This window comes from Leopardus geoffroyi, chromosome C3 (assembly GCF_018350155.1).
Source record: "Leopardus geoffroyi isolate Oge1 chromosome C3, O.geoffroyi_Oge1_pat1.0, whole genome shotgun sequence".
Taxonomy (NCBI): Eukaryota; Metazoa; Chordata; class Mammalia; order Carnivora; family Felidae; genus Leopardus; species Leopardus geoffroyi.
Genome location: NC_059338.1, coordinates 101,120,438 through 101,133,124, shown reverse-complemented (window position 1 = coordinate 101,133,124; position 12,687 = coordinate 101,120,438). Strand labels below are relative to the sequence as shown.

General features: G+C 38.2%; 1 long non-coding RNA gene across 2 annotated transcripts in view; it reads right to left on the bottom strand.

Annotated features, from left to right (window-relative positions):
* The window catches only part of LOC123585598, a 51,172-nt gene extending 38,978 nt beyond the window's left edge, over positions 1–12,194 (bottom strand). Inside the window, exons 1-2 of one of the 2 annotated variants that reach the window (XR_006706305.1) lie at positions 12,084–12,194; positions 7,251–7,383 (exon numbers count right to left, since the gene is read on the bottom strand). This is a non-coding gene — a long non-coding RNA (uncharacterized LOC123585598). The other variant, XR_006706304.1, reaches the window with a different exon arrangement.
* Between the last annotated feature and the right edge of the window lie 493 nt (positions 12,195–12,687).

Sequence of the window (12,687 nt, the reverse complement as noted above, 5' to 3'; positions counted from 1 at the left end):
TAATTCAGCAGTAAAATGGAATGATCCCACTAGGATTGAGTTGAAATGGTCTTTTGAGAATTTAGGGACAGTGATAGAAAAGTTCTAAAACTGGATGGTGGCTATGGTTGCAAAGCTACATAAATTTACAAAAAAATATTCAATTGTACCTTTATAATGGGTAAATTTTATACATAGATTACATCTCAATTAAGTTGTTGAAAAAAATAATCTGCTATGCAATATATTAACAAAGTGAGAAAAATATCCTGAAATAATTGTTTAATAAAATCTAACATGCCCCTGCATGTGTCCATCACCCACATATACTTTCATTTAATATAGTGGCCCTTCCCCATTAAATTATATCATGAAGCAACCACTTTGTCAGGATAGGGTTATTACAACAAAAGAGTTAATATAAAGAGTAAGTTTACCCTTAACAATTCATTTCTAAAATACCTGGAAGGGATAATAGCTTTCAGAATGTTCTCCCAAAAGGGAATTATACTCTGCACACTCAACCTCACCCTCTACCCTTGGGGCTGAACCATGGGGTGGCGGTAGTGGTAAGATAAAGTAACCAGTAAAATTTTGAGGAATCTAAATGCATAGGAATCTTTGGCTCCTGTATTTGGATAAAGCCCAAAATGTAGACAAAATCTCTGGATTCCTCATAGTCAAAAAGTGAACAGGGCAAAACTACCTGGAGGGAGAATCTGGGCAGAAGGTCTCTGAGATTTCTATCAAGTTTCCTATAGCTCTAGAGTAGCAGGAAAGCAGCCAATTTTGACCTGTGCACTACAGGGAGGTACAGAAGCAGCTGGGAGAGACTAACTCCAAGGGATCTTGGAATTCAAAGAGTCAATGCCTCAAAACTTTATTATAACATAAGTTCCCTAGCACATAGATAATTCTGGGAATGAGGGGGGTAAGGGCACTGAAACTCTGAATATCTCAGATTACATGTATTCCTTAAGGCACAATGGGAGCATGAAACAAACAAGTTTGCTTACAGAAAAAAAGTAACATGAAATTATATTTATTCCACACAAAATCTGTATCTGTTATCAACTATGACGTAGTGTTTCTCAACCTTTTTTATATTATCACCCCCTAACAAGCCTTCATAGAAATTTTTTTCTTTATTATCCTCTTCATAATTTTTAAATGTTTATTTATTTTAGAGAGAGAGAGACAGACAGAGACACAAAACGTGAGCAGGGGAGGGGCAGAGAAAGAGGGAGACACAGAACCCAAAGCAGGCTCCAGGCTCTGAGCTGTCAGCACAGAGCCTGACGTGGGGCTTTAACTCAGGAGCCAGGAGATCATGACCTGAGCTGAAGTCAGATGCTTAACGGACTGAGTCACCCAGGTGACCCTCTTCCTCATAAAATTTTAACACTACAAATATAACACATATTACATATATGCTGCATTTGTGTATGTGCTGTACATGTAAAAAGAATAAGATTTCTTTTTGCTTCCTCCAAGAATCTATTTTTGCCCCCTTGGTAGCAATACAGCTGTTGTTAAGAAAGCATGCTATAAAATTCCATTTAATGGGACACAGAAAAGAAACAGGTTAAATAATTGATGATGTTAACTTACAACTAGCACTTTACCAAATACCTTCCTACACAGGATTTCATTTGGCTCCTTCTGTAAACCTGTAAAGTACTATTATCCTAATTTTCACAGACAATTAAATGACTACTCTGTTAATAAGCAGTTGAGCTAAAACTGGGACCCAGAAGTTCCAGCTGTAATTATGCTCTTTCTCTTTGACCCCTCGCATCAGGAAACATTCCTTTTCGGAATGGTAGCAACTCTCTCCTTTAAACCATGTAACTATAATAAGATAAATCAGTAGAAAATATAGTAGAGGAAATCACTCTATATGAGAGGGAAACTAGCCAAATGATTATTGGCCTGTTTATCTCTAATTACTAAGATTTTGTATAATAGCTGAAGAGATAGTAAGTTATGCAAAATTCAACATAAAAAAGTAATGTGCAGACCATTAGGAATTTGCAATAACTTTGTTTATGCTACAACTACCCTTATCATATGTAACTCTAGATAAGCGCACTGGCATTTTAAATAGTGAGAGGCTAACATAAAAACACATGCAAAAGATTCATTCAAAAATTATTAAAGGGTATAAAATATGCATTTATAAACACAAAGAAAAAAGATTAACATGTACTCACCATATATTAACATATATTCAAAATCAAAACTTTGTCTTTAATTGTTATTAATGAGCTACAGCCTGCCCCAAAGAACTGATTTCAAACCTAAATCCATAATTTATTTATCAGCTATAAAATTATGGAGTAAAATTTGTAAATACTATTATAACTATATGTACAATTCACATTTAGACTCCAGGCATATATACCAAGTATCTTATAATATATTTAATTTAAATATGCCATACAAAATTCTTATGTCAGAATTATTTATAAAGGAATCGTGGCTGTATTGTTTCCATAATCTTACTAGGATCACAAAAGGATGCTTACTCCAAGGACTACAATTACAAGTTTATAACTGGTGTCTGAGGAGCTTTTCTTGGCAGTGACCATGTGAAATAGCAACTCTCTTTTTTTTTTTTCCTGTCTTTTCCCACTGTACATATTTGCCTTATCTTCTGGAAGAATATTTCATATTTTAGAAAACAAGATTGAGAAGCAAACAGCAAATGATCTGAAACAAATCTCCACATACAATCTGGATGTTTGTGCCACAAAGTAAGGAAGAATACACAAGGTTCCTACTCCAGCACTCCAAAACCTCTAGATACAGATTGGGGTGAATACAATCTTAATAATCATGGGTTACTGGATTAATGCCTTGGATTGATCCTATACTTCAGGTCCAAAATGAGAAAATCATTAGAGCAAAGAGTTGGTAAAAGACCATCCTGAAAGAAAGGCAACAAGGTCTCTGCAGAAAGAAGAGTTTTACATGTTTGTAGAATGGAAAGAATTCGAATATGGTATTAAGTCCTCTTTGGGTTTTGCAGGAATATTCTTTCTTCATGGACATCATTTGAAAGGTTTTAGCTTGCTACAATTACTATGCTATTCCTGGTTCTATATGGCATAATAAATACCATGAAAGAATAATATAATCAATAGATAAATGATAAGGATTAAAATAACTCAAGTAGTAACAAGTAGTGAATAAAAGCATATGGGTCATGTTAGACCCGTTTTAAGAATGTTTGAATTATTATGTATACAAAATTGACACACCAAAACACTTTATATCCTAACTCCTTTTATACTAAAAAGGGATAAGCTGTCATGACCCTTCAAATTCAGGAAATTCAGATAGAAGTGCAGTTTTAAAAAGTATTTAAAACTCACTTGATTTTTAAAACAATATTTTTCTTTCATATCCTGAAAAAAACATTTAGATTGGATGGATGTCTGTGACTCAACTCTTTCCAAAAATGTATGGTGAAATGCACAAATGTACTGAATATAAGGTGACAGTGTTGAAATATAGCAGTAAGTCAACTTGAAGAAAGTACAATGTTTTGACATGCTACATTATTCCTAGATGAAGATATCAATTTATCTATATACATGTATACTTTGTATATGTATATAAACATTGGTAATTTTGACTGAATTGATAAATCAATTTAAGTCAAATGGCATGATATTCCAGTCAAATAAAGTTTTCTTAAATGTAAAATTGTTTATTGAATGCAGCTCTCAGCACAAAGCCTCAAAAATGCCTGAATCAAATGTAGGAAATCAATTTGATGATTTTAATGTAGTCTGTACTCAATTTTTACCCTGCCAAAATGACTGTATCTATTGAGTAGAAGAGCCGATTGGATTTATAAAGCAAAAAGAAAGGAAAAGCTAATGAACAGATTATAAGAATCACAGAAAAATTATTGATAACTAAATGAAATATCTCAAAATGTTAAATATTAATCATATCAATATAAAAAATAATAAATATAAAGTAGTGAGTAAAAGTATAAAATAATAAAAAATATGAAAATACCATACTCAGGTAAAAATGTCAGTGGTGAGTGGTTTAGTGAACTCTGGAAAGGACTTGATATTAAATGTTTCAGATTTTGTAGGCCATGAAGGGTGACACGAATTCTTTGTTTTGTTTTTTTTTTCAACTCTTTAAAAATGTGAAAACCATTCTTGGCCCAAGGCAAGGGCCAGGTCTTATTTTCATATCCTCACATGGTGGCTTGCTAAATATAGACAGATGAACTGAAAGATGGGCTTAATTATCCACTTATCTGAATTACGAAACTGTCAAATACAAGAGTAGCTTTGCAAAAGATGAAAAAGAAGAACAGTTCCCAGAATTGTCTTTCAAATATGCATGATTGCATGAATTGATTTTTCAATTCCACGTTTTTGTTAGACCAGTATGTCATCAAACACAAATCTTCACGTTATTATTGTGAATAATTATTATTGTCCAGAGTGCCGATGTACTTTGAAAAGGGAGTTAATAAAACTCCAAGGTAAGGCTGTCTCTGAGAATTACATGAACTGAGTGATAGATACGGCTTCAACTTGAGCCATATATTGACCACACTCTCATTCTTTCCTCCATCCCCTCCATGGACCACCAATAAGGGGGATAGCTTAAACTACCTGGCTAGAAAGCAACTCACCAGGCAGAAGATTGGGAAAAATATGCAAACCTGAAAATCGAGCATCTTTCTCCAGCTATAAAAAGAGATGAATAGAAAGTGGAAGGGAACTGACAGTGCAATTTGTATTGCCTTACCTATTACCTGGGTGCTTACTGGGGGAAAGAGATGATACCACAAAAATTGCCCTGCCAGGAAATTGGGAAGAGGGCTCGGAATCTAAAAGACGAGCAACCACTCCTTGACTAGAGTTTCTTAACAGAGGAATGTGCAGATTTTTCTGGGGCAGATCACAAGTGATAGGTGCAAAGGCATGCCTAGACTGGAAAAGGCAAGGACCAGCCACAGTTTTCTTTGAAGTTAAATTTGGTATAGAAGAAAATCCTAAAATTTATGTGGGCTTATAAGAGGTTATAAATATTAAGTAGACAAATGACAATCCATCAGCCCCCAACAGGGACCTTGGCGTTAATTATGTGGAAGAGTCTCTGGATTAAAGGTCAAAGGACCACCATGCCATAAAATTATTATTAAGAGATCCAGCTGGGCCCTCCAGCTATGCAGTGTAACACACTATAGTGCCAGCATGTGCTGTGAGGGCAATAACAACTGGTCACCAAACCCACTGGGATCACTAACAGCTGGAGCCAGTATAAAAACTCTCCTGGACTACTTGGGTTACTTCTTAGTACTTACGAGTGGTCAATCATACACACAGACATCCCTATCCCCCTTCCACTAACACCCTATTGTTCTCTGTTATCATAAGAAATTAGAACCAGGAAGAAGGAACGGGAAAACCCTTGAAGGGAAAAGTGATGTGTAAAGTTTTCAAGTGAGCTATAACACCTAAATGTGTTTGAAGAAACTTCAGTGTCAGCCTACTGGTCTAGCTAGGTAAGGCAGCAGGTTTCTTTTTCAGCAAAGTTTGTATAGGTATAAAATGGAAGCTTCATTTTTGTTTTGCTAACTATTGTGAATTATCACAACCATAAAGCATCGTATCAGATATACTGAAAAATAAAATGATCTTTTCCTCAAATTGAATAAAGTTAGAATATAGAAGCTTCAAAATTCCATAAGAAAATATAGACATTTAGAAATGCAGAAACCTAAAGGTAATTAAGAAACATGAATAGAAAATGGGAAAATGATTATTTAAAAATGGCAGTGAAGGGGGGCTTAGGTAGCTCAGTAGTTAAGCAGCCAACTCTTGATTTCAGTTCAGGTCATGATCTCACAATTCATGAGTTCAAGCCCTAGGTCAACAGTTCAGAAGCCTGCTCGAGATTCTGTCTCCCTCCATCTCTGCCCCTTCCCAGCTCATGCACATACATACACACATACACATACACACACACACACACACACACACACTCTCTCTCTCTCTCTCTCTCTCTCTCTCAAAATAAATAAATAAACTTTAAAAAAATGGCAGTGAAAAAAAAAAAAAAAAACCTCAATCTAAGATTGCCTCTGAATCTCTCACAGAATAAATTCTAGTTTATTCTTAAAAAATTAATATCTAGGTTCCTGAGACCATATCAATTTTCCCCTCATACCAAACCTGCAGGTACTGTAAGTACTGAAATGTATGAAATCTTCATAAATATTTTAAACCAACAAAGGATTAATAACTTAAACAAACATTAAACAACAAACATTGAGCTGTATTTACCATAAAATATATAGGCTATATGGTTGACAATAGTTCAAACGTTTCGGCTGTCAGATGAGGACAGCCCAAAACAAATCCAAAATGATAATAAAAATAGGCTATAACTAAGAATATATCTAGAAGTTTATGGATTGCTTCTAGAAGAGACAATCAGGGTTATGATACCACAATAAACATGTTTAACAGTTGAAAGAACTGAGAGTCTTTGGTCTGGAGAAACTAAGATGTTGTATAGACAGGACATCTGACATGTCTTCCAATAACAGGCTGTTTCATGAGCATATGGAAGAGAAATCAGGTTTATCCTACATGACTTCATACGCATTTGACAACAGAATTTATTATAGTCAGTGGTAGGTATAGAGGACATATTATATTGTGGGTATATTATTTATCAAATAATAAAGTCCTAACAATAAAACTGCTCAATAAAGCTGTGTTGTGTGGTAAGGAGCTCCCCATTACTCCAAGTACTTACAAAAGAGGTGGTACTCAAATGCAACAACTGAGAAAATTCACACACATATATAGAGGGTAAGGTTAGATGGCCCTAGACCTCTTTTAATTTTACAAGTCCTTGATTGTATTTATTTTATAGCTTTCCACAGATAAAATAATGAACATGAGATGTTTGAAAATGTTTCTCAAGCCATTTCCTTTGGTCTAAATTTTTAAGAATTTTAGATAAATTCACCTTTCTGAATTTTACGGCTAAATTTCTTTATTCCTGTTACAGAGAAGATGACCAAAGGTGAAATTACAGGGCAATTAATGATCTGAAGGGTTTCAATAAGCAAGGAGTCTCAAACTCAAAGGCCTTCAGGCATCAGGTAGGTACTGCAAATTATTGCTGTGGGCAAGTAATTCTACCTTCTAGTTGAAACATATTACCCTCTTGAATGCTCTTATGTTTTCCCAATGTTGGTAAAAGACATGGTATCTTACCTAAGTTAATGCTAGTTGGTGTCAAATAAATACCAAGGTAACAGTTCAGTGCATTTGTGCTCAGGGGGTGTCTTTTTGCACTCAGGGTCTTTCTGTCCTGTGGCTCTGAAGATCTAGGACATTCCAATTCAGCCTTCAAAAGAAGGAAAAGGGAGAGTAGAGATTATTAAACAAGTTTAAGAATTTATTTAAAAGATCAACAATATTGATTTGTTTAAAACATTTTTCCTAAGAACATACAATCTGTCTCATGGTTAGACTTCAGAACATTATCCTCCAAACATGAATATCTGCTTAGGGATAATTTTAGATTCTACTGAGGATGAAAAAATACATAATAAACCAGAACATATTGCTTCCCACTTTAATTTTATGCTGGAGGTATTGGAAAGATAGAAAAAACCAAATGAAATAGAAATAAAGAGTCTGCACAGTGTCCGTGGGCGATTTGACTTTGGCAGGGCTCCTTGGGTCCAGTTCACTAGCTCTTGCTTGTTTGTTTTACCAATGGAGAAAATATCTGGTTTATCGCTGAACATTTTTCACAAGTTAAATGTGACATTTTCTTTTTCCTCTAATGCTGTCTCATCATATTGTTTCTGAACCAGTGGTATCCCTAAGGCTTTTTCCAAAAATGGAAGCTGTGAAACTAATTATTTTAAAAATCAGCCATGTCCTTACTTTGTCACCCAGATGTCTAGCCCTGTGCATTGCACTGAGCTTAGTACTAATCCTATCCTCATTAAGCATTCAAGTTTGGCCAGAATTGGTCTGAACACATAGTTTAGCTACTCTAAAATGTCTAACAAGAGTCTTGTTTTCTTAAACAAACAAACAAACAAACAAAAACAGGCTGGAGCTTTCCAATCACAAGTAAAGAAACCTGCATCTCAAATCAGTTTCTAGGGGCGCCTGGGTGGCTCAGTCGGTTGGGCGTCCGACTTTGGCTCAGGTCGTGATCTCTTGGTCTGTGAGTTTGAGCCCCGCATTGGGCTCTGTGCTGACAGCTCAGAGCCTGGAGCCTGCTTCAGCTTCTGTGTCTCCCTCTCTCTCTGCCCCTCCCCAGCTCATGCTCTGTCTCTCTCTCTGTCTCAAAAATAAATAAAATATTTAAAAAAAAATCAGTTTCTAAACAAGGGAAAAAATGCACTGTATCATCTAATTTTGAAGGACCCAAGCTACTTTTGCTAAAACACCTACCCACTTTTCCATTTTCCTAAATGCTAAAGTTTACCCGGGAATCAAAGCAAGGGGTTAGTACGTTCTAATAAGAAATTTATTGCCTTTCAACATTCATTCAACTAGTGCCAATGAGGCTCTACTGATGTGTCAAGAACTGTTCTTGACAGTTCTGTACCCAATACACACAGTTCTTGCCCCACAGTTTGCATATGAGAAAAAGGGACATTAGCAATTTAGAAACTTGCCAAAATCACAGAGGTAGTAGAGGCTAGAACCAGGATTGCAACCCACCCATTTATTTATTTAACAAATATTTATTGAGCATTGTGGTGTTCCAGGCACTGTCTGGGAGCTGTTGATATAGTCCAGTCCTCTGCCCTCATGGAGCTTATATTTTGATAGAGGGTCAGCACAATAATTGAAACAAACAAGAATCACTCCATAGTGATAATTTATTTAAACATAAAACAAGGAGGTGACAGATTGACTACATCTGTGAGAAGAGTACTCATGCTAAGGGAACACCTAAAAGTTTCTCAACTTTGACACGATTGCCACTCTGGGACTGATAATTTTTTGTTGTAGGGGAACATCCTGCTTGCTATAGGATGTTTAACAGTATTGGTAGCCTCTACCCACTAGATGCCAGTAGATCTTCTGTTAGTAGGTCTTGACAGCCAAAATTGCTAAATGTCTTCAGGGTGACAAAAATCACACCTAATTGAGAACCACTGACCTAGGGCACAGTTTTTCAGGTAGGATCAGGTTTGGTATGTGTTCAAAAGAAGTTCATATTGAGTAAGGAGGAGAGGGGCAGGAGATGTGGTTATAAAGGTAGGTGAAGTTCCCACCAGGCAAGGACTTTTAGGCTAGGGGAAAGAATTCTGACTTTACTTTAGGCTGCCTCTTACTAGGCTGTTGTTGTTGTTGTTCAATAGTCACTGAGATTTTCTCCCTCTTGATTTTTCAAGACCTCTTCACCCTCAAGCTTTTCCAGCCTCTCCTCAAGTCTCACATTATCCAAGTTCTCTAGGCCTCCCTCATCTGGCCTATCCTGCTTTCTCTTATAGGTTCCTGGGGTTTGGCACTTTGGTTGCACGGACCTTTCTCTTTCTTGGTGTCTTTTCCCTGAAACACAGTTGTCTTGCCATTCCTGGAAGAAATGTTATTCAGGCTTTACGAGGCAGTTCAAATATCTGCCTCTCCAAGTTGTCTTCCTCAACTCCTTTCTGCAGACAATACCGTAGCATATATGGTAGTGCTTTTTGTTCTTCACATCTGAATCAAGTTCTTCTCACTCACTGCAGCTTCCCAAAGGATATGAGCCAAATCTCAGTCATCTTTTATTCTCCATTAACTACCAGTGCCTGACATGTATATAGATTTGTTTCTCCACCAAAATCTATGTTACTGTTTTGAACCTTCTTCCAAATATAAGAATACTACCTAAGAAAAATTCTTCCTGTCTTTCCATCATCGAGAGATGCATTCTTCAATTTTTTCTTTAGTAAATATTGACTGGCACATTTTACATAAATAAAATGTACAGAATCTTGGCAGTACACACACACACACACACACACACAGACACACACATACACATACATGTATTCACTCAAAGTTAGCTACTTAGAAAATATATCTTTAAAATTATAGTTGTTATAGGCCATTCTTCTGAAAGAGTTATGTTATATCGGTTGGATCTAAATCAAGGTTTCAAAAGTAACAAATGTGAGGACCCAATTGTTAAGGGAAATCAGTATACTCCGGTTGTGACTAATACACTTAAAACTTCTCTCACATCACACTACAAGCATCAGGACCTGTCCCACCCTGCAAGGATTAGGATCCAATGATTTGGAGTAAATAGATCAAGGAGTTTATAACCCACAGCTCTTATAAAATTTCCTCTCATAAATGCATTATTTTAATAAATGTCTTCAAAGTCAATGGTGCTGATTTTATGATGTGTACTCATACGGTCAAAGAGAAAGCAGCAGTAAAACCTGCCAGTTGATGAGTCAAATTGTAAGCAATGTGCTGCTTTGTAAACTTGGCTGAGTGAAAGCAAAATGTTGGACTAACAAAAACGATGATTATAATAAGATCAACTCCTGCATTTAGATTTGATCCAAATCAGAACAAAATTCTAAGCTCAGCTGGCACTGTGTTTTGCGCACAGTAGGCATTTAATAAATATTTACTAAGTGCATGAGTATGCTTTGCCACTCACCTGTTTTCTTAATATTAAACATCTGAGGGGCGCCTGGGTGGCGCAGTCGGTTAAGCGTCCGACTTCAGCCAGGTCACGATCTCGCGGTCCGTGAGTTCGAGCCCCGCGTCGGGCTCTGGGCTGATGGCTCAGAGCCTGGAGCCTGTTTCCGATTCTGTGTCTCCCTCTCTCTCTGCCCCTCCCCCGTTCATGCTCTGTCTCTCTCTGTCCCAAAAAATAAATAAAGGTTGAAAAAAAAAAAATTTTTTTTAAAATAAATAAATAAACAAATTAAAAAAAAAATCTGATACATTTAGTTATAGCCTTTTCACATGATTGAACTTTGTCAAAAACAACAAATCTATAAACAGCAGTCTGAATTAATTCTAGGGGGAAAAAATGCAGCCCAAGTGTGTGGTGAGCTTAGCCTTGCAATGAAACCATTAAAGACATTTCTCAATCCCCCTCTCCTTCATTCTTCTGCTTTAAGATACTGTGTGAACCAAGAACTCACATGGACAAGGCAGAGCTGCATGTGAACCCCTCTTCTGGAGTGTTTGCCAATGGGATAAGAGTCCAAAGGAACCAGAACATTGTTCTCTTAGCTACTACTCATCACAGGCATCATCATAACATAATATTTATTGCAACTGACCCCATGACTACCAGAGAGGTCATTTTTCACAATGATTCCAGCTGCCCTTTTTATCCCCCCCACCCCCCCGCCCCCAACAACTGATAAGTTTACCTAAGACAAGGAGGTGGTTCCACTGGGCCTATTTTTGTATTACCACCATGGAAGCATATAATTTAAGATTAAAGTTAAGTCAGGAAATTCCCTGTATCAATCCCTTAAAATAGTAACAGTGGGCTGGAAGAAGTGGCTTCCTGTTTTCTTTTGTTTTCAGATTTCTCCTAACCTTACCAGTCGTTTGAGTTGTGTACATTCACTCAAGTAACAGGACACACGTGTGAAAACAGCTTAGCTATCAAAGGTTTCCAAAAGCTTTTAGAAAATTATCACCCTTCCAGAAGGATTATCCAGTGTCCAGATCCAATGTATGTTCTGAACAAAGCAAATGAAACACACTACTGTAGGCTTTAAGAGCATGTATTAGAAACAGTATTTCCTGCAGCCCTAGCTAGTGATAACATTACGTACTTAACTTTTGGTAATAATCCAAATAAGCATTATCTTTAAAGCTGCTTTTACTTAAATCACCTTTGCCCTTCCTTCTTCGTTGTTTTCATCGTCCCCTTCCAATTAGACCCCAAGACGGAGGCCGACCGTGGCCTAAACTGGCCACCACCGTATCTCCCAGCCCAGACCTCTTCTAAAACCTTGCCAATCCCATCAAGATAATGGCGTCCGCGTCCTCTTCCAGGTTAGCCTTTGTGACCGCCTCAGCCAATAACGCAAGAGACGCTGTGGCACTTACGATGGAACTGAAAACGCAATCCTTCTAGGAATGCTTGCCTTCGGAATGCAGCCACCGTGTGGTAAGGCAGCAAAGCCCTCAGCGACGCCCAGGGCAGCGTGCTCACTGAGCCGCAGCCGCCGGCGGAAGCCTCTCCTCCGGGAAACGCAACAAGTAGCAAGATGGCGACCACCGACCGCAGCCGCGGCTAGCGCCCCACAAGGCGCGCCTGAGAGGCCTGCGCAGGCGGAAGGCCAAGCGGCAGAAGGCTGCCCCTGAGGAGATGGAGCCGCACCTCAGGGAGTAGCAGGGACAACTCAGGGAGGAGCACCACCAGGAACACTGAAGACGCTGACATAGAGAGTCGCAGGAGGCCGACGAACTGCGCTGTGGAGATGGTGGAGACAGCCGGCGCCATGTGCCCCTCCCCCCAACCACACAGTCACCGGCTGCTCGGACTCCCCCCGCCTGCCCCGGGCGTCCACCAAAGGGGAGAAGCCGACCAGAGCCTGAGGGGGCAGTCCACCACCCCCTGCTCTCCGAACCCATGTCCTCTCGCGCCTCCCTGCACGAACACAGCCGCCCCCAAGTCCAGAGCAAACCTGCCAGCCCCGCGGAGCCCTCC